This window comes from Xenopus tropicalis, chromosome 7, assembly GCF_000004195.4.
Source record: "Xenopus tropicalis strain Nigerian chromosome 7, UCB_Xtro_10.0, whole genome shotgun sequence".
NCBI lineage: Eukaryota > Metazoa > Chordata > Amphibia > Anura > Pipidae > Xenopus > Xenopus tropicalis.
Genome location: NC_030683.2, coordinates 132,988,001 through 133,013,858, shown reverse-complemented (window position 1 = coordinate 133,013,858; position 25,858 = coordinate 132,988,001). Strand labels below are relative to the sequence as shown.

General features: G+C 50.1%; 1 protein-coding gene across 3 annotated transcripts in view; it reads left to right on the top strand.

The window, feature by feature from the left end:
- The first annotated feature begins 14,154 nt into the window (after nucleotides 1-14,154).
- The window catches only part of znf362 (zinc finger protein 362), a 31,559-nt gene continuing 19,855 nt past the window's right edge, over nucleotides 14,155-25,858 (top strand). Inside the window, 2 exon segments of one of the 3 annotated variants that reach the window (NM_001078882.1) lie at nucleotides 14,155-14,255; nucleotides 20,604-20,645. The gene's annotated coding sequence lies outside the window, so the exon portion shown is untranslated. 3 annotated transcript variants of the gene reach the window in all.

Genomic DNA, 25,858 nt, shown 5'->3' with positions numbered 1-25,858 from the left:
TGACCCAGGGGCTCCTGGGATACCCCAGAATACTGATCCCCAGTAGATGGAGCACTGATCTTATTCTTAGCAGGACAAACGGATCCCCAGTAGATGGAGCACTGATCTTATACTTAGCAGGACAAACTGATCCCCAGTAGATGGAGCACTGATCTTATACTTAGCAGGACAAACTGATCCCCAGTAGATGGAGCACTGATCTTATACTTAGCAGGACAAACTGATCCCCAGTAGATGGAGCACTGATCTTATTCTTAGCAGGACAAACGGATCCCCAGTAGATGGAGCACTGATCTTATTCTTAGCAGGACAAACTGATCCCCAGTAGATGGAGCACTGATCTTATACTTAGCAGGATAAAACTGATCCCCAGTAGATGGAGCACTGATCTTATACTTAGCAGGACAAACTGATCCCCAGTAGATGGAGCACTGATCTTATACTTAGCAGGACAAACGGATCCCCAGTAGATGGAGCACTGATCTTATACTTAGCAGGACAAACTGATCCCCAGTAGATGGAGCACTGATCTTATACTTAGCAGGACAAACTGATCCCCAGTAGATGGAGCACTGATCTTATACTTAGCAGGACAAACTGATCCCCAGTAGATGGAGCACTGATCTTATTCTTAGCAGGACAAACTGATCCCCAGTAGATGGAGCACTGATCTTATACTTAGCAGGATAAACTGATCCCCAGTAGATGGAGCACTGATCTTATACTTAGCAGGACAAACGGATCCCCAGTAGATGGAGCACTGATCTTATACTTAGCAGGACAAACTGATCCCCAGTAGATGGAGCACTGATCTTATTCTTAGCAGGACAAACGGATCCCCAGTAGATGGAGCACTGATCTTATTCTTAGCAGGATAAACTGATCCCCAGTAGATGGAGCACTGATCTTATACTTAGCAGGACAAACGGATCCCCAGTAGATGGAGCACTGATCTTATACTTAGCAGGACAAACTGATCCCCAGTAGATGGAGCACTGATCTTATTCTTAGCAGGACAAACGGATCCCCAGTAGATGGAGCACTGATCTTATTCTTAGCAGGACAAACTGATCCCCAGTAGATGGAGCACTGATCTTATACTTAGCAGGATAAACTGATCCCCAGTAGATGGAGCACTGATCTTATACTTAGCAGGACAAACGGATCCCCAGTAGATGGAGCACTGATCTTATACTTAGCAGGACAAACTGATCCCCAGTAGATGGAGCACTGATCTTATACTTAGCAGGACAAACTGATCCCCAGTAGATGGAGCACTGATCTTATACTTAGCAGGACAAACTGATCCCCAGTAGATGGAGCACTGATCTTATACTTAGCAGGACAAACGGATCCCCAGTAGATGGAGCACTGATCTTATACTTAGCAGGATAAAACTGATCCCCAGTAGATGGAGCACTGATCTTATACTTAGCAGGATAAACTGATCCCCAGTAGATGGAGCACTGATCTTATTCTTAGCAGGACAAACTGATCCCCAGTAGATGGAGCACTGATCTTATACTTAGCAGGATAAACTGATCCCCAGTAGATGGAGCACTGATCTTATACTTAGCAGGACAAACTGATCCCCAGTAGATGGAGCACTGATCTTATACTTAGCAGGATAAAACTGATCCCCAGTAGATGGAGCACTGATCTTATACTTAGCAGGACAAACTAATCCCCAGTAGATGGAGCACTGATCTTATTCTTAGCAGGACAAACTGATCCCCAGTAGATGGAGCACTGATCTTATACTTAGCAGGACAAACTGATCCCCAGTAGATGTAGCACTGATCTTATACTTAGCAGGACAAACTGATCCCCAGTAGATGGAGCACTGATCTTATACTTAGCAGGACAAACTGATCCCCAGTAGATGGAGCACTGATCTTATACTTAGCAGGACAAACTGATCCCCAGTAGATGGAGCACTGATCTTATACTTAGCAGGATAAAACTGATCCCCAGTAGATGGAGCACTGATCTTATACTTAGCAGGATAAAACGGATCCCCAATAGATGGAGCACTGATCTTATACTTAGCAGGATAAAACGGATCCCCAATAGATGGAGCACTGATCTTATACTTAGCAGGACAAACGGATCCCCAGTAGATGGAGCACTGATCTTATACTTAGCAGGACAAACTGATCCCCAGTAGATGGAGCACTGATCTTATACTTAGCAGGACAAACTGATCCCCAGTAGATGGAGCACTGATCTTATACTTAGCAGGACAAACTGATCCCCAGTAGATGGAGCACTGATCTTATACTTAGCCGAACAAACGGATCCCCAGTAGATGGAGCACTGATCTTATACTTAGCAGGACAAACTGATCCCCAGTAGATGGAGCACTGATCTTATACTTAGCAGGACAAACTGATCCCCAGTAGATGGAGCACTGATCTTATACTTAGCAGGACAAACTGATCCCCAGTAGATGGAGCACTGATCTTATACTTAGCAGGACAAACTGATCCCCAGTAGATGGAGCACTGATCTTATACTTAGCAGGACAAACTGATCCCCAGTAGATGGAGCACTGATCTTATACTTAGCAGGACAAACTGATCCCCAGTAGATGGAGCACTGATCTTATACTTAGCAGGACAAACGGATCCCCAGTAGATGGAGCACTGATCTTATACTTAGCAGGACAAACTGATCCCCAGTAGATGGAGCACTGATCTTATTCTTAGCAGGACAAACTGATCCCCAGTAGATGGAGCACTGATCTTATACTTAGCAGGACAAACGGATCCCCAGTAGATGGAGCACTGATCTTATACTTAGCAGGATAAAACTGATCCCCAGTAGATGGAGCACTGATCTTATACTTAGCAGGACAAACGGATCCCCAGTAGATGGAGCACTGATCTTATACTTAGCAGGATAAAACTGATCCCCAGTAGATGGAGCACTGATCTTATACTTAGCAGGACAAACTGATCCCCAGTAGATGGAGCACTGATCTTATACTTAGCAGGACAAACTGATCCCCAGTAGATGGAGCACTGATCTTATACTTAGCAGGACAAACTGATCCCCAGTAGATGGAGGACTGGTCTTATACTTAGCAGGACAAACTGATCCCCAGTAGATGGAGCACTGATCTTATACTTAGCAGGACAAACTGGTCCCCAGTAGATGGAGCACTGATCTTATACTTAGCAGGACAAACTGATCCCCAGTAGATGGAGCACGTATCTTATACTTAGCAGGACAAACTGATCCCCAGTAGATGGAGCACTGATCTTATACTTAGCAGGACAAACTGATCCCCAGTAGATGGAGCACTGATCTTATACTTAGCAGGACAAACTGATCCCCAGTAGATGGAGGACTGGTCTTATACTTAGCAGGACAAACGGATCCCCAATAGATGGAGCACTGATCTTATACTTAGCAGGACAAACTGATCCCCAGTAGATGGAGCACTGATCTTATACTTAGCAGGACAAACTGATCCCCAGTAGATGGAGCACTGATCTTATACTTAGCAGGACAAACTGATCCCCAGTAGATGGAGCACTGATCTTATACTTAGCAGGACAAACTGATCCCCAGTAGATGGAGCACTGATCTTATACTTAGCAGGAAAACTGATCCCCAAACTGATCTTAGCAGGACAAACTGATCCCCAGTAGATGGAGCACTGATCTTATACTTAGCAGGACAAACTGATCCCCAGTAGATGGAGCACTGATCTTATACTTAGCAGGACAAACTGATCCCCAGTAGATGGAGGACTGGTCTTATACTTAGCAGGACAAACTGATCCCCAGTAGATGGAGCACTGATCTTATACTTAGCAGGACAAACTGATCCCCAGTAGATGGAGCACTGATCTTATACTTAGCAGGACAAACGGATCCCCAATAGATGGAGCACTGATCTTATACTTAGCAGGACAAACTGATCCCCAGTAGATGGAGCACTGATCTTATACTTAGCAGGACAAACTGATCCCCAGTAGATGGAGACTGGTCTTATACTTAGCAGGACAAACGGATCCCCAATAGATGGAGCACTGATCTTATACTTAGCAGGACAAACTGATCCCCAGTAGATGGAGCACTGATCTTATACTTAGCAGGACAAACTGATCCCCAGTAGATGGAGCACTGATCTTATACTTAGCAGGACAAACTGATCCCCAGTAGATGGAGCACTGATCTTATACTTAGCAGGACAAAACTGATCCCCAGTAGATGGAGCACTGATCTTATACTTAGCAGGACAAACTGATCCCCAGTAGATGGAGCACTGATCTTATACTTAGCAGGACAAACTGATCCCCAGTAGATGGAGCACTGATCTTATACTTAGCAGGACAAACTGATCCCCAGTAGATGGAGCACTGATCTTATACTTAGCAGGACAAACTGAATCCCAGTAGATGGAGCACTGATCTTATACTTAGCAGGACAAACGGATCCCCAGTAGATGGAGCACTGATCTTATACTTAGCAGGACAAACGGATCCCCAATAGATGGAGCACTGATCTTATACTTAGCAGGACAAACTGATCCCCAGTAGATGGAGCACTGATCTTATACTTAGCAGGACAAACTGATCCCCAGTAGATGGAGCACTGATCTTATACTTAGCAGGACAAACTGATCCCCAGTAGATGGAGCACTGATCTTATACTTAGCAGGACAAACTGATCCCCAGTAGATGGAGCACTGATCTTATACTTAGCAGGACAAACTGATCCCCAGTAGATGGAGCACTGATCTTATACTTAGCAGGACAAACTGATCCCCAGTAGATGGAGCACTGGTCTTATACTTAGCAGGATAAAACGGATCCCCAGTAGATGGAGACTGGTCTTATACTTAGCAGGACAAACTGATCCCAGTAGATGGAGCACTGATCTTATACTTAGCAGGATAAAACGGATCCCCAGTAGATGGAGCACTGATCTTATACTTAGCAGGACAAACTGATCCCCAGTAGATGGAGCACTGATCTTATACTTAGCAGGAACAAACTGATCCCATAGATGGAGCACTGATCTTATACTTAGCAGGACAAACGGATCCCCAATAGATGGAGCACTGATCTTATACTTAGCAGGACAAACTGATCCCCAGTAGATGGAGGACTGGTCTTATACTTAGCAGGACAAAACTGATCCCCAGTAGATGGAAGCACTGATCTTATACTTAGCAGGATAAAACGGATCCCCAGTAGATGGAGCACTGATCTTATACTTAGCAGGACAAAACTGATCCCCAGTAGATGGAGCACTGATCTATATACTTAGCAGGACAAAACTGATCCCAGTAGATGGAGCACTGATCTTATACTTAGCAGGATAAACGGATCCCCAGTAGATGGAGCACTGACTTATACTAGCAGGACAAACTGATCCCCAGTAGATGGGAGCACTGATCTGTATACTTAGCAGGACAAACTGATCCCCAGTAGATGGAGCACTGATCTTATACTTAGCAGGACAAACTGATCCCCAGTAGATGGAGCACGGATCTTATACTTAGCAGGACAAACTGATCCCCAGTAGATGGAGCACTGATCTTATACTTAGCAGGATAAAACTGATCCCCAGTAGATGGAGCACTGATCTTATACTTAGCCGAACAAACGGATCCCCAATAGATGGAGCACTGATCTTATACTTAGCAGGATAAAACTGATCCCCAGTAGATGGAGCACTGATCTTATACTTAGCAGGACAAACGGATCCCCAGTAGATGGAGCACTGATCTTATACTTAGCAGGATAAAACTGATCCCCAGTAGATGGAGCACTGATCTTATACTTAGCAGGATAAGAAACTGATCCCCAGTAGATGGAGCACTGATCTTATACTTAGCAGGACAAACTGATCCCCAGTAGATGGAGCACTGATCTTATACTTAGCAGGACAAACGGATCCCCAGTAGATGGAGCACTGATCTTATACTTAGCAGGACAAACGGATCCCCAATAGATGGAGCACTGATCTTATACTTAGCAGGATAAAACTGATCCCCAGTAGATGGAGCACTGATCTTATACTTAGCAGGACAAACTGATCCCCAGTAGATGGAGGACTGGTCTTTGGTTAGTCTTTGGTATGTGCACAGATAGGACATATGTAACACAGTCTTTGTCCATATTTGTCCGTATTTTGCCAAGTCTACAGTCTTCTGGATTCCAATGTGTCCAGCGAAGAATGGTCATGAACAATCTTGAGGACCTTCAGACGAGCAACTGGAGGAACTGAATTTATTATGACAGAGTAAGAAGCCACCCTGGGAATCGAGGTTCAAATTCTCAGAAGTCCACAGATGCATCTGTCATTTTGAAGAGGAGATCCGACTGTAGGGGAGAAAAAATGTCTAATGCCTTGAGGGTTTTTTCTTCAGAAGTCCCAATGGGAATCTATAGAAAGAGAAGACTTCCCATGATCAGAGTAGACCTTCTAACAGATGTCTCCACTCATCAAACGGCAACTTAATAGCAAGCAATTCACGATCACCCACATCATATTTGCCTTCAGAGGAAGAAAGTTTCTTGCAAAAAGAAAGACGTTGGATAAAGCCGACCTATGGGCCGACCTATGGGCCCCACAGGCAAAGTTTCCACTTTCAATGGCGGAGAAGGGTGTGGATGGACAGGGGCTAAGGTAAAATGTTGTATTTCATCTTCAAAGGCTAGCTGAGCATCAGGAGTCCAAGCAAATTCCTTAGCAGAATGAATCTTTGATAAAAGTTGGCAAATCCAACAAATCTTTGGACGTTCTGGGATTGGTAGGGACAGGCCATTGGAGAAAGGCAATTCCTCCTGAAGAGATCACAAATCCCAAAAACTGAGTGGAGAACCTACCAAAAGTAGTCTTTTTAACATCAACATAATATCCTTCCAAGCAGGAAGAGAAAACTTAAGTGTCATCCAAATGGACAACTAAGAAATTACCCAAATAGTCCCTGAAGATATTGTTCACATTGTGCTGGAAAGTTGCAGATGCATAACCGAGACCAAATGGCATCACTCCAGACAACGATCTGTTGAACTAGGAGCAGAGCAAGAAAGAAGCTCTTTGTAGCATCCAGATAGGTCCAAATGCCCCCAATCTCTCCAGACAATGATCTGTTGAACTTGGAGCAGAGCAAGAAAGAAGCTCTTTGTAGCATCCAGATAGGTCCAGATGCCCCCAATCTCTCCAGACAATGATCTGTTGAACTTGGAGCAGAGCAAGAAAGAAGCTCTTTGTAGCATCCAGATAGGTCCAGATGCCCCCAATCTCTCCAGACAACAATCTGTTGAACTAGGAGCGGAGCAAGGAGCTCTTTGTAGCATCCAGATAGGTCCAGATGTCCCCAATCTCTCCAGACAACAATCTGTTGAACTAGGAGCGGAGCAAGGAGCTCTTTGTAGCATCCAGATAGGTCCAGATGTCCCCAATCTCTCCAGACAACAATCTGTTGAACTAGGAGCGGAGCAAGGAGCTCTTTGTAGCATCCAGAGAGGGGTGAAACCACTGCCCCAACCTGAGTCTTTTCAGAGAGTCTGTGGTTGCACACTATGAAGTTTGCTCAATCCCCATTGAAACATTGGGGTAGAAGAACCTTCGCTTCTGGAGGGTGTGTACAAGTAGAAGAAGCAGCCCCTTGAGGGGTAAGTGAGGGTTCTCTAGTAGAAGAGGAAGGGTTGGCAGAGGTGGCTTCATTTAGCAGCTGTGTCTGGATCTGTAGATACCACCCAGCAGATCCCCCAAGGCTTGTGTCAGCCAATGGGAGAGGGATCCCCAGAAGGCACCATGTTTGTGGAGTGATACTGACAGATACTCACGGCTTATGGAGCCAAGATGAGGTGATACCTCCCCTAATGGAACAGCAGAATGGGACAGGCCACGTGGGGGGGTGGCAGAAGTGCCATAGCAGGGAAACACTTCCCAGTTGTGGTATCTGAGAGTTTAAAATGATATTTAATCAATAATTTCCCCAATTGATTCCCTATAGAAGGAAACACAAGAGCATTAATGACCCCCTCCGTGTGGGGTAACTCCCCGACGTCAGGACATTCATCGGAATGAAGAGGAAAGCATTTCATAACTACAGTCAGAGGGAACAGAAGCCCCTTAAGGCCTATAAATACCACTGCAGCGGAGAGCGGAGATACCAAACGGGGAGCTGAGTGCTACATGTGCAAAGTCTAATACCTTTATATATATATAATGTCGCCCCATTTACAGACAAGGGCCCAGGGGCAGAGACAATACCCCCGGGGTGCGCTCAGACTCCCTTACATCCGGTACCTAGGGATTGGAGGGAAGCGGATGAAATCCAGTTATATAAAAGGCATCACAATCTCAGCCTGGCAATTATAGGCCAGTAAGTCTCCCAGAGCTGTGGGGAAAAGCTGAGGGGGAAAATGATACAAGGGGTGAAAAGCAGATTTGGGGGATTTTGCCCAATTTTCCTGTAAGGATAAAGGTTTGGGTGGGTGAAACGTAATGTGGGGTACATACCCCTGTTTCCTAGCTCTGTGGGAAAAGCTGAGGTTGGCAGGATAGGGTGAAGGGTATCGATCACAGTTACCAATGCCATTATTACCCCATCTCCTCAGGCCCAGTGCCTGGCGCTTACCCCCCCCCCCCCCCAGCCATTCTGCCCTGTCCCTCATTTCCCATAATTTCCCATATCCACTCACCAACCTAAGGGATGTTCCCTAAATACCCTCCTTTATCCCCAAGATCCCCCCAAAATACTTATTCCCCCTCCTATCACCCCTGGGCTTCATAACTCTCTAATAATTGCCCCCCCCCCCCCCCAGAGACTGGCACCTCTCCAGTCCGTAAAGAATCCTGCTGCCAGGAGCCCCTGCTCTTTCCCTGCCAATGCCAATCTGCCAGTCTCTGCCAATGTCACTCTGCCAGTCTCTGCTAATGCCACTCTGCCAGTTTCTCTGCCAGTGTCACTCTGCCAATTCTGCCAGTCTCTCTGTCAATGCCACTCTGCCAGTCTCTCTGTCAATGTCACTCTGCCAGTCTCTCTGCCAATGCCACTCAGCCAGTCTCTGCCAATGTCACTCTGCCAGTCTCTGCCAATGCCATTCTGTCAATGCCACTCTGCCTCTCCTTCTGCCAATGCCACTCTGCCAGTCTCTCTGCCAATGCCAGTCTCTGCCAATGTCACTCTGACAGTCTTTGCCAATGCCATTCTGCCAGTCTCTCTGCCAATGCCACTCTGCCAGTCTCTCTGTCAATGCCACTCTGCCAGTTTCTCTGCCAATGCCACTCTGCCAGTCTCTCTGCCAATGTCACTCTGCCAGTCTCTCTGCAAATGTCACTCTGCCAGTCTCTCTGCCAATGCCACTCCTTCTGCCAATTCCACTCTGCCAGTCTCTCTATCAATGCCACTCTGCCAGTCTCTGCCAATGCCAATCTGCCAGTCTCTGCCAATGTCACTCTGCCGGTCTCTGCTAATGCCACTCTGCCAGTTTATATGCCAATGTCACTCTGCCAGTCTCTGCCAATGCCATTCTGCCAGTCTCTCTGCCAGTCTCTCTGTCAATGCCACTCTGCCAGTCTCTCTGTCAATGCCACTCTGCCAGTTTCTCTGTCAATGTCACTCTGCCAGTCTCTCTGCCAATGCCACTCTGCCAGTCTGTCTGCCAATGCCACTCTGCCAGTCTGTCTGCCAATGTCACTCTGACATTGCCACTCTGCCAGTCTCTCTGTCAATGTCTCTCTGCCAATGCCACTCTGCCACTCCTTCTGCCAATGCCACTCTGCCAGTCTCTCTGTCAAAGCCACTCTGCCAATCTCTCTGCCAGATTTTAGACGTTATACCCCTATAGCCCTTCTATGTGAGGAGAAGTACAGGCTGAGGCTGTTGGTCAAGCTATTGCTGAGCACTTTAAAAATAAAATTGACACCATCCGAAGTGACATTGCACAACTTCATCCCCATAACCATTCCCCTCCCCCCCTACATGCCCCCCAGTCTCTTCTTGGCTCCTTCCCCCCAGTGACTGAAGTCTCAAAACTGCTGTCTCCCTCCCACCTTACTACCTGCCCACTTGATCCCATTCCTACCAAACTTCTACGTAATGCCAACCCCTGTCTTATCAAAGCCTTAACTCATCTATTCAATCTCTCGCTCTCTACTGGAATCTTTCCCTCCCAACTGAAACATGCACTGGTAACCCCTATTCTGAAAAAACCCTCCCTAGATCCTTCCAATCCTACTAACCTCCGACCTATCTCTCTGCTCCCATTCATCTCCAAACTGCTTGAGCGCCTAGTATACACCCGACTGGCGCTATTCCTCTCTGACAATAACCTCCTGGATCCCCTACAATCTGGGTTTAGACAACAACATTCCACCGAAACTGCTCTAACCCGACTAACAAATGGCCTACTTTCGGCTAAAGCCAAAAAACACTACTCGCTACTAATACTTCTCGATCTCTCTGCTGCTTCTGACACTGTGGATCCCCCTCTTCTCCCCCAGACTCTCCGCTCTCTTGGCCTTCGTGACACTGCCTTATCCTGGTTTCCATCTTATCTCTCAGATCCTTCAGTGTCTCTTACAATGGGGAATCATCTTCTCCCCTGCCTCTTTCTGTTGGGGTTCCTCAAGGCTCTGCCCTGGGCCCCTTACTATTTTCTCTCTATACCTCCTCACTTGGCAAACTAATCAGTTCTTCTGGCTGTCAGTCCCACCTCTATGCTGGGGATACTCAGATCTATCTTTCCTCTCCTGATCTCAACCCAGAGCTTCTAACTGGCGTCTCTCCCTGCCTGGCCGCTATCTCCACTTGGATGTCCCAACGTTACCTCAAATTAACCCTCTCTAAAACTGAACTGGTTCTCTTTCCCCCATCCAACGCCCACATTGTTCCCGAGGTATCTATAACGGTTAACAATTCTACCATCACCCCATCTTCCCAGGCCCGGGGCCTTGGGGTTATCCTTGATTCTGCCCTGTCCTTCACCCCTCATATCCAATCACTTATCAAATCATGTCACTTTCACCTAAGAAATATCTCCAAAATCCGATCATTTATCACCCAAGATGCTGCCAAAATTCTTATTCACTCTCTTATAATATCCCGCCTGGACTACTGTAACTCCCTATTAATTGGCCTTCCCCTCCAAAGCCTGTCCCCTCTCCAGTCCATAATGAATACTGCTGCCAGGCTCATACACCTCTCCGACCGCTCCTCCTCTGCCGTGCCGCTCTGCCAGTCCCTGCCGTGCCACTCTGCCAGTCCCTGCCGTGCCACTCTGCCAGTCCCCCTGCCGTGCCACTCTGCCAGTCCCTGCACTGGCTTCCCCTACCATCCAGGATAAAATTCAAGCTATTGACCCTCACATATAAAGCAGTCCATAACTCTGCCCCACCCTACATCTCTGAACTCATCTCTAGGTACCACCCAACCCGCTTGTTACCCCCCTACTGACCTGCCCCCCAACTCCTCTCTCATTCCCCCCTCACACACTCGCATTCAAGCCTGTGCAAGGGCTGCCCCCCTTCTCTGGGATTCGCTCCCACAAACTGTCAGACTTTCTCCCAATCTCTCTGCCTTCAAGAGATCTCTAAAAACACATTTATTTAGAGAGGCTTCCCCTAATCTAGTTTAGCAACACCCTGTGCCCCCCCTCTCACAACTCTGGTCATGCCCATTCCCACACCTTGTGTCTCAACCCTTTCTCCTTGTAGATTGTAAGCTCTTTTGGGCAGGGCCCTCTTCCCCTCCTGTATCGGTTACTGATTGCTTTATATGTTACTCCTTGTAGAGTGTAAGCTCTTTTGGGCAGGGCTCCCTTCCCCTCCTGTATCGGTTACTGATTGCTTTATATGTTACTCCTTGTAGAGTGTAAGCTCTTTGGGGCAGGGCTCTCTTCCCCTCTTGTATCGGTTACTGATTGCTTTATATGTTACTCCTTGTAGAGTGTAAGCTCTTTTGGGCAGGGCTCTCTTCCCCTCTTGTATCGGTTACTGATTGCTTTATATGTTACTCCTTGTAGAGTGTAAGCTCTTTTGGGCAGGGCTCCCTTCCCCTCCTGTATCGGTTACTGATTGCTTTATATGTTACTCCTTGTAGAGTGTAAGCTCTTTGGGGCAGGGCTCTCTTCCCCTCCTGTATCGGTTACTGATTGCTTTATATGTTACTCCTTGTAGAGTGTAAGCTCTTTTGGGCAGGGCTCCCTTCCCCTCCTGTATCGGTTACTGATTGCTTTATATGTTACTCCTTGTAGAGTGTAAGCTCTTTGGGGCAGGGCTCCCTTCCCCTCCTGTATCGGTTACTGATTGCTTTATATGTTACTCCTTGTAGAGTGTAAGCTCTTTTGGGCAGGGCTCCCTTCCCCTCCTGTATCGGTTACTGATTGCTTTATATGTTACTCCTTGTAGAGTGTAAGCTCTTTGGGGCAGGGCTCCCTTCCCCTCCTGTATCGGTTACTGATTGCTTTATATGTTACTCCTTGTAGAGTGTAAGCTCTTTTGGGCAGGGCTCCCTTCCCCTCCTGTATCGGTTACTGATTGCTTTATATGTTACTCCTTGTAGAGTGTAAGCTCTTTGGGGCAGGGCTCCCTTCCCCTCTTGTATCGGTTACTGATTGCTTTATATGTTACTCCTTGTAGAGTGTAAGCTCTTTTGGGCAGGGCCCTCTTCACCTTTTGTATCGGTTATTGATTGCTTTATATGTTACTCCTTGTAGAGTGTAAGCTCTTTTGGGCAGGGCTCCCTTCCCCCCCTGTATCGGTTACTGATTGCTTTATATGTTACTCTGTATGTCCAATGTATGTAACCCACTTATTGTACAGCGCTGCGGGATATGTTGGCGCTTTATAAATAAATGTTAATGTAATGTAATGTAAATGGGCAGGAGGTGGGGGCCACATACCCCTATTCTGCAGGCTTTTGGGGAGAACTAATGAGTTGGGCTGAGGAGAGGGGGTAGGAGCTGGGTGGGGGTACAGCTAAGCGGGGATACCCCTGCTCCCCAGATTGGTGGGATAAGGGAAGGGATAGATGCTCCTAGCTCTGTGAAGAGAATCTGAAAGAATAAGGAAGGTAGGGGGTAGATTTGGCACAGATACCCCTATACCCCCCCTGTATGCCAGCCCTGTCAGGAGAGAAGCTGAGGGAATAAGGAAGGTAGGGGGTAGATTTGGCACAGATACCCCTATATACCCCCCTGTATGCCAGCCCTGTCAGGAGAGAAGCTGAGGGAATAAGGAAGGTAGGGGGTAGATTTGGCACAGATACCCCTATATACCCCCCTGTATGCCAGCCCTGTCAGGAGAGAAGCTGAGGGAATAAGGAAGGTAGGGGGTAGATTTGGCACAGATACCCCTATATACCCCCCTGTATGCCAGCCCTGTCAGGAGAGAAGCTGAAGAATAAGGAAGGTAGGGGGTAGATTTGGCACAGATACCCCTATACCCCCCTGTATGCCAGCCCTGTCAGGAGAGAAGCTGAGGGAATAAGGAAGGTAGGGGGGTAGATTTGGCACAGATACCCCTATATACCCCCCTGTATGCCAGCCCTGTCAGGAGAGAAGGTAGGGGGTAGATTTGGCACAGATACCCCTATACCCCCCCTGTATGCCAGCCCTGTCAGGAGAGAAGCTGAGGGAATAAGGAAGGTAGGGGGTAGATTTGGCACAGATACCCCTATACCCCCCCTGTATGCCAGCCCTGTCAGGAGAGAAGCTGAGGGAATAAGGAAGGTAGGGGGTAGATTTGGCACAGATACCCCTATACCCCCCCCTGTATGCCAGCCCTGTCAGGAGAGAAGCTGAGGGAATAAGGAAGGTAGGGGGTAGATTTGGCACAGATACCCCCCTGTATGCCAGCCCTGTCAGGAGAGAAGCTGAGGGAATAAGGAAGGTAGGGGGTAGATTTGGCACAGATACCCCTATACCCCCCCTGTATGCCAGCCCTGTCAGGAGAGAAGGTAGGGGGGTAGATTTGGCACAGATACCCCTATACCCCCCTGTATGCCAGCCCTGTCAGGAGAGAAGCTGAGGGAATAAGAAGGGAGAAGGCGGGGTGAGAAACTGTGAGGGAAAAGGCGGGACCTTTCTGTCTGGGAGTGGGCGGGGCCAGAGACTGGTAGGATTACAGGAGAGGCGTGACTATGTGCGGGAGTGGGCGTGGCCAGAGACTGGGAAGATTACAGGAGAGGCGTGACTATGTGCGGGAGTGGGCGTGGCCAGAGACTGGGAAGATTACAGGAGAGGCGTGACTATGTGCGGGAGTGGGCGTGGCCAGAGACTGGTAGGATTACAGGAGAGGCGTGGCCATGCGCGGTAGGAGCGGGAGGGGGCGGGTCCCGGCCGGTAGGAGTGTCGGGGGGCGGAGCCAGGCTGACAGGGGTGGGAGGGGGCAGTTGGGCCCGGGATGGGGGGGTAGGAATCTCCGAGCTGCAGTCCGTGAGCTCCGCCTGACTCTCCCCAGTACCCGAGGTGCCAGTGAGGGGGTTCTAGAGCGCGGTTCCGTCCAGCTCCGGTTCCAGCAGGTCAGTTCCCGCCTTCCCGCCATTTTGCGCGCACACTGAGTGAGGGGGGGGGGTCCGGTAATGCGCGCTCCCGCCTCCCACCGGGCCGGGGTATGTAGGGCTGGGGTGGGTCGGTCCCACAATGCCCCGGGGGGGGGGTTAGAGGCGGTTAGACCCCCCCGGGCAGATTGGGCACAACATGGCGCCTCCCCCCCCCCCAAGCTGCCATTTTTGTTTTTCTTTTGTCTGAAATTTTCTTCTCAAACTGTCTGAGAATGTGGGAGAGGCCGGGGGGCCCTCAGGGGGGCAGCTCCATGCCTTCCTCTGCCTGCACCGGCCCTCCCACCCCCCCCAGGGGCATTAACCCCCCCAGCCGCTTCCTTTAGCCCCTGGGCAAGGGGTATTTATATGGTGCCCCTCAGGGTGGTCCCTGGAATGGGTGCGGCCTGCCCCCCTGCTATTGCCCCTATACCCAGTGGCACTGCCCCCCCCTCTCCCAGGGGTATCTGTGCTATTGCCCCCATAGCAGATCCCCTATACCCAGTGGCACTGCCCCCCCTCTCCCAGGGGTATCTGTGCTATTGCCCCCATAGCAGATCCCCTATACCCAGTGGCATTGCCCCCCCCCTCTCCCAGGGGTATCTGTGCTATTGCCCCCATAGCAGATCCCCTATACCCAGTGGCACTGCCCCCCCCTCTCCCAGGGGTATCTGTGCTATTGCCCCCATAGCAGATCCCCTATACCCAGTGGCACTGCCCCCCCTCTCCCAGGGGTATCTGTGCTATTGCCCCCATAGCAGATCCCCTATACCCAGTGGCACTGCCCCCCCTCTCCCAGGGGTATCTGTGCTATTGCCCCCATAGCAGATCCCCTATACCCAGTGGCACTGCCCCCCCTCTCCCAGGGGTATCTGTGCTATTGCCCCCATAGCAGATCCCCTATACCCAGTGGCACTGCCCCCCCCTCTCCCAGGGGTATCTGTGCTATTGCCCCCATAGCAGATCCCCTATACCCAGTGGCACTGCCCCCCCCCTCTCCCAGGGGTATCTGTGCTTTTGCCCCCATAGCAGATCCCCTATACCCAGTGGCACTGCCCCCCCTCTCCCAGGGGTATCTGTGCTATTGCCCCCATAGCAGATCCCCTATACCCAGTGGCATTGCCCCCCCCTCTCCCAGGGGTATCTGTGCTATTGCCCCCATAGCAGATCCCCTATACCCAGTGGCACTGCCCCCCCCCTCTCCCAGGGGTATCTGTGCTATTGCCCCCATAGCAGATCCCCTATACCCAGTGGCACTGCCCCCCCTCTCCCAGGGGTATCTGTGCTATTGCCCCCATAGCAGATCCCCTATACCCAGTGGCACTGCCCACCCTCTCCCAGGGGTATCTGTGCTATTGCCCCCATAGCAGATCCCCTATACCCAGTGGCACTGCCCCCCCCCCTCTCCCAGGGGTATCTGTGCTTTTGCCCCCATAGCAGATCCCCTATACCCAGTGGCACTGCCCCCCCCCTCTCCCAGGGGTATCTGTGCTTTTGCCCCCATAGCAGATCCCCCATACCCAGTGGCACTGCCCCCCCCCCTCTCCCAGGGGTATCTGTGCTTTTGCCCCCATAGCAGATCCCCTATACCCAGTGGGGGTGCTGTGTGGCATTTCAGCCCCCCTTCTCATAGGGGTATCTGTGCTATTGCCCCCATAGCAGATCCCCTATACCCAGTGGCACTGCCCCCCCCCCTCTCCCAGGGGTATCTGTGCTTTTGCCCCCATAGCAGATCCCCTATACCCAGTGGCACTGCCCCCCCCCCTCTCCCAGGGGTATCTGTGCTTTTGCCCCCATAGCAGATCCCCTATACCCAGTGGGGGTGCTGTGTGGCATTTCAGCCCCCCTTCTCATAGGGGTATCTGTGCTATTGCCCCCATAGCAGATCCCCTATACCCAGTGGCATTGCACCCCCCCTCTCCCAGGGGTATCTGTGCTATTGCCCCCATAGCAGATCCCCTATACCCAGTGGCATTGCACCCCCCCTCTCCCAGGGGTATCTGTGCTATTGCCCCCATAGCAGATCCCCTATACCCAGTGGCATTGCCCCCCCCTCTCCCAGGGGTATCTGTGCTATTGCCCCCATAGCAGATCCCCTATACCCAGTAGGAGTGCTTTGTGGCATTTCAGCCCCCCTTCTCATAGGGGTATCTGTGCTATTGCCCCCATAGCAGATCCCCTATACCCAGTAGGAGTGCTTTGTGGCATTTCAGCCCCCCTTCTCATAGGGGTATCTGTGCTATTGCCCCCATAGCAGATCCCCTATACCCAGTAGGAGTGCTTTGTGGCATTGCAGACCCCCTCTCCCAGGGGTATCTGTGCTATTGCCCCCATAGCAGATCCCCTATACCCTGTGGGGGTGCTGTGTGGCATTTCAGCCCCCCTTCTCACAGGGGTATCTGTGCTATTGCCCCCAGATGGTGCCCCTTCCTGCTGAGGCATGTGTGTGTATCTCTCATTACTCCGCTGCTAGTGGGGGTATTTATATCACCCCCTTCTCTCCCCAGGGTGCATTTATGTATAAACCCCCCCCCCCCCGGCCCCAAACAAAGCTCCCTGCAGGGGGGGGGTAGGACGCAGGTTTCCGTCAGACGCTCATTAATACTGGGGCTGTGGATGTGGCACTGGCGCAGGATGGGGGCCACACACACCTACACGGGGCCCCGTCTCACTAAATCTGCTATTCGCTGTTGCCATAACGACTGACCGCCTCCTCTCCAGCTTATTTTTGAGTGGAGCTGCGGGGCCCCATCCTGTGTGTGGAGCTACTTGTGGCCTGTGCGTCTGGGTGGCCCTTCCGTGCGTAGCTGGGGGGGGGTAACTAGTGTTATTCCTGTCTCTGGCCCCCGTGCTGCTCAATAACAACTCCCTGTATCTGCCTGTTCCCAAATATTAATACCCTAAGGAATGCCCCCCCCCCCCCCCCCCCGGCCTTTATTGGGAAACTCCGCGACTCCTGTTATTCCTGCGCCACCGATCCCTCGGCTTCATTTTATATCAGATTTATACACAATCAACTCATTGCCCCCCCTCCCTTCATATGGGGGTCCCGGTGTAAAGAATGTACCTCCTACAGTGGGGCAAAAGGCTTGGTGTTTACCCCATATGTGCCCCAATGTCTGTAGCCACAAAGGCCCAGGAGTCAAATGAAAGAGCAGGAGAAACGCTCAGGTGTCGGGGGATTAATACTACCTACTAAATGCCCCAGGGGGGGGTATCCTGAGCTTGGAGTACTGTTCCCTGGACTTCACCAACTCTGCCCCCCCCCTCGGGGCAGAAAGGGGTAATGTTACCTGGGCACGGATCTTGGGCTACTCAGGAAACTGACGGGGGCACCCACAATACACCCCTGGCTGCTGAGGGGCCCCACTAACAGGGATTGCACCCTTGGTTATTGCTTGGGCAGACCTGTGGGTATGGGTTGGCATTGAACTGGGCAAGGATGTGGGGCCCCATGTGATCCTGAATCAGCCAGTCAGGTTTGTGCCTTGGACTCTGTGTTGTTCTTGGTGCACATGTGGGTAAGTGCCACGCCTGGGGGGGCACAGTACTGGGGGTGGGGGCTGCTGAATGTATTGAGATGTGTATAATAAATGCACATTTCCCTTGTGTGGGGTGGGAGTGGGGCAGTTTATAGGTAGCTCAGGGGTATCTATCCTTCTGACTTGTTGCCCTATAATATGGAGCAGGCATGTTAGACAGATGCTTTAGAGGTAACATGTTGCCCTTCTTGCCCCCCCCCAGACCTTTCTTACACTTTCACCCACTTGGCCATTGAGTTTGGGTGCCTGGGGCAGCAGCCATCTTGGTTTTCTCATTTATTTGTATAGAACTCAAATATGGTGTACAGTACCGGGGCCCAGGGGGTAAAGGGAGGTATGTTCTGCCCATGGCTCTCTGGGCTTCCTTGCCACTGCCCCAAACAGACTAATTGCCCCTAGTGTGTGAGTTCCGCAGGGGCTGTTGGGAATCAGTATGAGTGGGATAAATACTGGATAATAAATGCCCAAGGGCCCAAGCAGAACCCAGAGGGGAGAGCAGGCTTCCCTGAGATTGGGCCTCTCTGGATCTCTGCAGAACATTTGGTTCTGTTGTTAATCTGTGTCCTGTGTGAGTCTCACATTAGTCTGATATGGATCAGAATGGCTGCAGAGTCGCTGTGCTGTAGTGCTGTAAAGTGAGACTGTCCGTTCTCTGGGACCCAAAGTCCTGGGGCTGTCACTTCCCCTGTAGAACCCAGCGGTTCCGTTCACTTCCAGGCCTGGGGGTAGGGGAATGGCGGCAGTGATCCAACTTCCTCCGTGACTAAAGTGCATTCAGCCTGGCTGCACTCTGTCACCCCTGGATATCGGGTTTTGGGTCACATGAACCGGGTCACTATTCATGTGTTGGGGACTCTACAGATGCCGGGGGGGGGGGGGATATCCAGCCAATCACTCTGGGGGCATAGGCTTCGTATTGATACTGTATTCCCCTACCCCATTAGTTACACTGGGAACTGAAATCATCCATGCAATGTCTGTACTTCCTGCTCCTGGGCTGCTCTCTTTCCCATGGTCAGGCAGGTACCTCCCCCTGGGTAAGTGAATCCAATCTCCCCCCAGTACTTACCCAGGTACAGAGCTCTGATTCTCTGTACTTCCTGCTCCTGGGCTGCTCTCTTTCCCATGGTCAGACAGGAACCTCCCCCTGGGTAAGTGAATCCAATCTCCCCCCAGTACTTACCCAGGTACAGAGCTCTGATTCTCTGTACTTCCTGCTCCTGGGCTGCTCTCTTTCCCATGGTCAGACAGGAACCTCCCCCTGGGTAACAGAGGTTACTGTTATGGTTCAGTTATAGGATGGTTTTACTTGTGCAACTGAACATCTCTCCCTCTTTGCCCCCCTGCTGCCAGTATCAGTGCAGGTAGAGAGGCACCCAGCCCTGTTATACCAATCAGATGTTTTATTTGGAGAAAGTGCCTGTAATACACATATATTAGTGTAACTGCAGGAGCTGGAGGGAGATTTGTACAGCTGTGTATATACTGTTATACTGTGTCATGGGTTGTATGAGTGCCGGCCTTTCCTGCTGCAAATGTGCACTGTAACATGGCTTACACTTACTGTCTGCCCAGAGCATTCCTTCTCTGTATATTTGTATTTATACATATGGGTAGGGGGTGCCATAGTGTTTCCCTTAGACAGTACAGTATGGGGGTACAGCTTATTGTGTGCCCAGAACATTCCCTCTCTGTATATTTGTATTTATACATATGGGTAGGGGGTGCCATAGTGTTTCCCTTAGACAGTACAGTATGGGGGTACAGCTTATTGTGTGCCCAGAACATTCCCTCTCTGTATATTTGTATTTATACATATGGGTAGGGGGTGCCATAGTGTTTCCCTTAGACAGTACAGTATGGGGGTACAGCTTATTGTGTGCCCAGAACATTCCCTCTCTGTATATTTGTATTTATACATATGGGTAGGAGGTGCCATAGTGTTTCCCTTAGACAGTACAGTATGGGGGTACAGCTTATTGTGTGCCCAGAACATTCCTTCTCTGTATATTTGTATTTATACATATGGGTAGGGGGTGCCATAGTGTTTCCCTTAGACAGTACAGTATGGGGGTACAGCTTATTGTGTGCCCAGAGCATTCCTTCTCTGTATATTTGTATTTATACATATGGGTAGGGGGTGCCATAGTGTTTCCCTTAGACAGTACAGTATGGGGGTACAGCTTATTGTGTGCCCAGAACATTCCCTCTCTGTATATTTGTATTTATACATATGGGTAGGGGGTGCCATAGTGTTTCCCTTAGACAGTACAGTATGGGGGTACAGCTTATTGTGTGCCCAGAACATTCCTTCTCTGTATATTTGTATTTATACATATGGGTAGGGGGTGCCATAGTGTTTCCCTTAGACAGTACAGTATGGGGGTACAGCTTATTGTGTGCCCAGAACATTCTCTCTCTGTATATTTGTATTTATACATATGGGTAGGAGGTGCCATAGTGCTGGTTCCGGGGCTGTGTGATGGGGTTCTGTATGGTACCAGTGGGCCCAGCTGTACATAACTCTGTGTCTCTGTTCTGTTACAGATGCAGTTCCACCAACGCTGCTCTGGTTTCCCACAGCTCAAGGTACAGATAATATTCATGTGTCTAACAGCAGCCATGTGTTGTGTGTAGGGGGGGGCCTGGGGCTCGGGGGCTGCTTTGGGGGTTCGGGGACTTTGGGGTGTAGACTGGCTGGGGAAGTACTGGGGGCGTGTTCTTCATGGGATCAGGGTCTAATTAACTTCAACGATAAGTTAACTGTTAGTATGTTATAGAATAGCCCTATTCCTGGCAACTTTGCAATTGGTCTTCATTATTTATTATAGTTTTTAAATTATTTCCCTTCCTATTCTGACTCTTTGCAGCTTTCAAATGGGGGTCACTGACCCCGGCAGCCAAACCCTATTGCTCTGTGAGGCTCCAGTTTTATTGTTATTGTTACTTTTTATTCCTTATCTTTCTATTCTGCCCCTCCCCTATTCATATACCAGCCTCCCATTTAAACCACTGCCCAGTTGCTAGGGTAAATAAGACCTTAGCAACCAGATAGCTGCTAAAATACCCAATGGAGAGCTGCTGAACAAAAAGCTAAATCACTGAAACATTTAAAAATGATGACCAATTGCAAATTGTCTCAGAATATTAATGTTTACATCATATTGAAACGACCCCTTTAATTGTAGGTAATAGTTGCGCTTTGCTGCTCGCCAGGGGCGGTGCTTGGGGGGGGCTCCATATGTTCAACCTGCCTTATTCCTCAACTGACCAATAGCCGTAGTAACTGCCAAGCCTGCTATTGGTACATATACGGGCAAGTTAAAGGGAAACTACACCCCCAGAATGAATAACTAACCATTTATATTATGGTAAGGGACCTATTAAAGAATCCTCCCAAACTGGAATATATATATCAGTAAATATTGCCCTTTTACACCCTTTCCCTCGAGCCGCCATTTAGTGCTGGGCTGTGTGCTCCCTCAGAGATCACTTGACAGGAAGTGATACAGCTGTGTGCTCCCTCAGAGATCAGCTGACAGGAAGTAATACAGCTGTGTGCTCCCTCAGAGATCACTTGACAGGAAGTGATACAGCTGTGTGCTCCCTCAGAGATCAGCTGACAGGAAGTGATACAGCTGTGTGCTCCCTCAGAGATCACTTGACAGGAAGTGATACAGTTGTGTGCTCCCTCAGAGATCTGCTGACAGGAAGTGATACAGCTGTGTGCTCCCTCAGAGATCTGCTGACAGGAAGTAATACAGCTGTGTTCTCCTTCAGAGATCCCCTGAAAGGAAGTGATACAGCTGTGTGCTCCCTCAGAGATCACTTGACAGGAAGTGATACAGCTGTGTGCTCCCTCAGAGGTCAGCTGACAGGAAGTGATACAGCTGTGTGCTCCCTCAGAGATCACTTGACAGGAAGTGATACAGCTGTGTGCTCCCTCAGAGGTCAGCTGACAGGAAGTGATACAGCTGTGTGCTCCCTCAGAGATCCCCTCACAGGAAGTAATACAGCTGTGTGCTCCCTCAGAGATCACCTGACAGGAAGTGATGCAGCTGTGTGCTCCCTCAGAGATCATCTGACAGGAAGTGATGCAGCTGTGTGCTCCCTCAGAGATCACCTGACAGGAAATAATACAGCTGTGTTCTCCTTCAGAGATCCCCTGACAGGAAGTGATACAGCTGTGTGCTCCTTCAGAGATCCCCTGACAGGAAGTGATACAGCTGTGTGCTCCCTCAGAGATCCCCTGACAGGAAGTGATGCAGCTGTGTGTTCTTTCAGAGATCACCTCACAGGAAGTAATACAGTTGTGTGCTCCCTCAGAGATCAGCTGACAGGAAGTAATACAGCTGTGTGCTCCCTCAGAGATCAGCTGACAGGAAGTGATACAGCTGTGTGCTCCCTCAGAGATCAGCTGACAGGAAGTTATGCAGCTGTGTGCTCCCTCAGAGATCACCTGACAGGAAGTATCGCAGCTGTGTGCTCCCTCAGAGATAAGCTGACAGGAAGTAATGCAGCTATGTGGTCTCTCAGAGATCAGCTGACAGGAAGTAATACAGCTGTGCGCTCCCTCAGAGATCCCCTGACAGGAAGTGATGCAGCTGTGTGCTCCCTCAGAGATCAGCTGACAGGAAGTAATGCAGCTGTGTGCTCCCTCAGAGATCCCCTGACAGGAAGTGATACAACTGTGTGCTCCCTCAGAGATCCCCTGACAGGAAGTGATGGGCTGTGTGCTCCCTCAGAGATCCCCTGACAGGAAGTGATGCAGCTGTGTGCTCCCTCAGAGATCACCTGACAGGAAGTAATCTGACCAATAATTACCGTATCAAGTAGTGTGGGAGCAAAAGGCAGAACTCTGCTCATTCATTGGCTAATGGGGCCTAGCATGTATGTGTACCTTAGCGTGTTTGTGTGCACTGTGACTCCTATGATCCCAGGGGGCGGCCCTTAGTACTTAAAATGGCAGTTTCCTATTTAGGATTAGCCAATGGCACTTACTGCTAAATAAGTATATTTATATGGAAATGGTTTATTTAGATGGAGCCGGGTTTTACCTATCAGCTGTTTGTGCAATATATTGTTATAGAGACCTACAGTGTTTGGGGTGTAGTTTCCCTTTAAGAACACCCATGTGACTCACTGTGCTTCAGTGTAGGGTACAATCTGTGACTAACAATAGTACATTGGGCAGTGCCCTGCAATCAGCATTTGAATATGACCCCATGATGGGGCACGACCCCTGCTGGGGATAGCGAGTGGCTGTTATTGGCCCTTAGAGGCACCGACGTTCCCTTCCCTTTATGTCGGCTGTTCCAGCCTGACTGTGTCCCCTCCGTTCTTGGTGCTCAGTAGCCGTATCTCTAGGTTCCAGTTGTAACAGGGACACCTGTAATGTTTGTATGTTGTGCCCTCCCCCAGCTGGCAATTGGCTGGGTGCCACCGCAGGGGCAGTAGGGGGCAGTAGGGCACTTTCCCTGGGGCATTAGGGTACATGTGGAGCTTCTCTGGGGGCACTATGGCATGTTTTGGGTCACTCCCTGTGGGGCAGTAGGGCACTTTCCCTGGGGCATTAGGGTACACGTGGAGCTTCTCTGGGGGCACTATGGCATGTTTTCGGTCACTCCCTGTGGGGCAGTAGGGCACTTTCCCTGGGGCATTAGGGTGCACGTGGAGCTTCTCTGGGGGCACTATGGCATGTTTTGGGTCACTCCCTGTAGGGCACTTTCCCTGGGGCATTAGGGTGGGAGTGGAGCTTCTCTGGGGGCACTATGGCATGTTTTCGGTCACTCCCTGTGGGGCAGTAGGGCACTTTCCCTGGGGCATTAGGGTGGGAGTGGAGCTTCTCTGGGGGCACCTGTTACCCTACTCTTTGTGGAGCTTAATGGGCACTTTGTGGGCCACAGTGGAGCTGTAATTAGAGATTAGGCCCTGGTGGAACATGTTGGCCCTATGGGGGAATGGGCTGTTGGATTGAGTTTGTAACAGAACTTATTGCTGGTTCCTTCTCAGGAGGATTGGGGTGTGCCCCCTGGGTAGGTAGCTGGGCCTATGGGAATGAGGGGTAGGCAGTTGCACAAGTGGGGTCTGTGTTAGGTAGCTGAGCCTATGGGAATGAGGGGTAGGTAGCTGAACCTATGGGAATGAGGGGTAGGTAGCTGAACCTATGGGAATGAGGGGTAGGCAGTTGCACAAGTGGGGTCTGTGTTAGGTAGCTGAGCCTATGGGAATGAGGGGTAGGTAGCTGAGCCTATGGGAATGAGGGGTAGGTAGCTGAGCCTATGGGAATGAGGGGTAGGTAGCTGAGCCTATGGGAATGAGGGGTAGGTAGCTGAACCTATGGGAATGAGGGGTAGGCAGTTGCACAAGTGGGGTCTGTGTTAGGTAGCTGAGCCTATGGGAATGAGGGGTAGGTAGTTGCACCAGTGGGGTCTCTGTTAGGTAGCTGAGCCTATGGGAATGAGGGGTAGGTAGTTGCATGAGTGAGGTCTGTGTTAGGTAGCTGAGCCTATGGGAATGAGGGGTAGGTAGTTGCATGAGTGGGGTCTGTGTTAGGTAGCTGAGCCTATGGGAATGAGGGGTAGGTAGTTGCATGAGTGGGGTCTGTGTTAGGTAGCTGAGCCTATGGGAATGAGGGGTAGGTAGTTGCACCAGTGGGGTCTGTGTTAGGTAGCTGAGCCTATGGGAATGAGGGGTAGGTAGTTGCATGAGTGGGGTCTGTGTTAGGTAGCTGAGCCTATGGGAATGAGGGGTAGGTAGTTGCATGAGTGGGGTCTGTGTTAGGTAGCTGAGCCTATGGGAATGAGGGGTAGCCAGTTGCACCAGTGGGGTCTGTGTTAGGTAGCTGAGCCTATGGGAATGAGGGGTAGGTAGCTGAGCCTATGGGAATGAGGGGTAGGTAGCTGAGCCTATGGGAATGAGGGGTAGGCAGTTGCACAAGTGGGGTCTGTGTTAGGTAGCTGAGCCTATGGGAATGAGGGGTAGGTAGCTGAGCCTATGGGAATGAGGGGTAGCCAGTTGCACAAGTGGGGTCTGTGTTAGGTAGCTGAGCCTATGGGAATGAGGGGTAGGTAGCTGAGCCTATGGGAATGAGGGGTAGGTAGCTGAGCCTATGGGAATGAGGGGTAGGTAGCTGAGCCTATGGGAATGAGGGGTAGGTAGTTGCACGAGTGGGGTCTGTGTTAGGTTCCCCCTTGGCAGGAAGCTAGTAGGTTAGTGTAGGTTAGCCTACGGAACAGGGAGGTGAGGATCAGGTTAGCTTCCTACTTGTTAGGTTAGCCTTAGGAAGCAGCAGATTGGCTATTAGGTTAGCCAATGGGAGGCACAGAGTGTATTTGGCTTCTCCCAAGAGGAAGACAGGTTATTAAATGAGATTAGCCCTAAATAGCAGTTGATTGGGTCAGTAGGTTAGCCAATGGGAATGTATGTTGCGTTTAACCCTATGGAGCAGTAGAACAGAGAGGAAGCTAGCCAGTGGGCTAATGGATATTGTGTTAGGTGCCACAGATTAGCCCTAGGTAGCCGGGGAATGAGGGCTAGAGTGCCTTAGTGTCTCCCTGGGCAGGGCTAAACTGGAATAAAGATTTCCACATGGATCCTTGGCCACTGGGCTAACGATTGGATCACAAGTGCACGCTTTTGCAGAGCCAACTGCCCCATAAATATTTGGATTAGGATTAGGAAAGCCAAGTGTGGGTTGGACTACAGCTCCCAGCATCCCCTGACAGCAGGTTAGACTGCCGCAGGTTGCAGATAATGGGATAGTTTGTAGTTAGCCATGTTCTTATATATATATTTCCTGG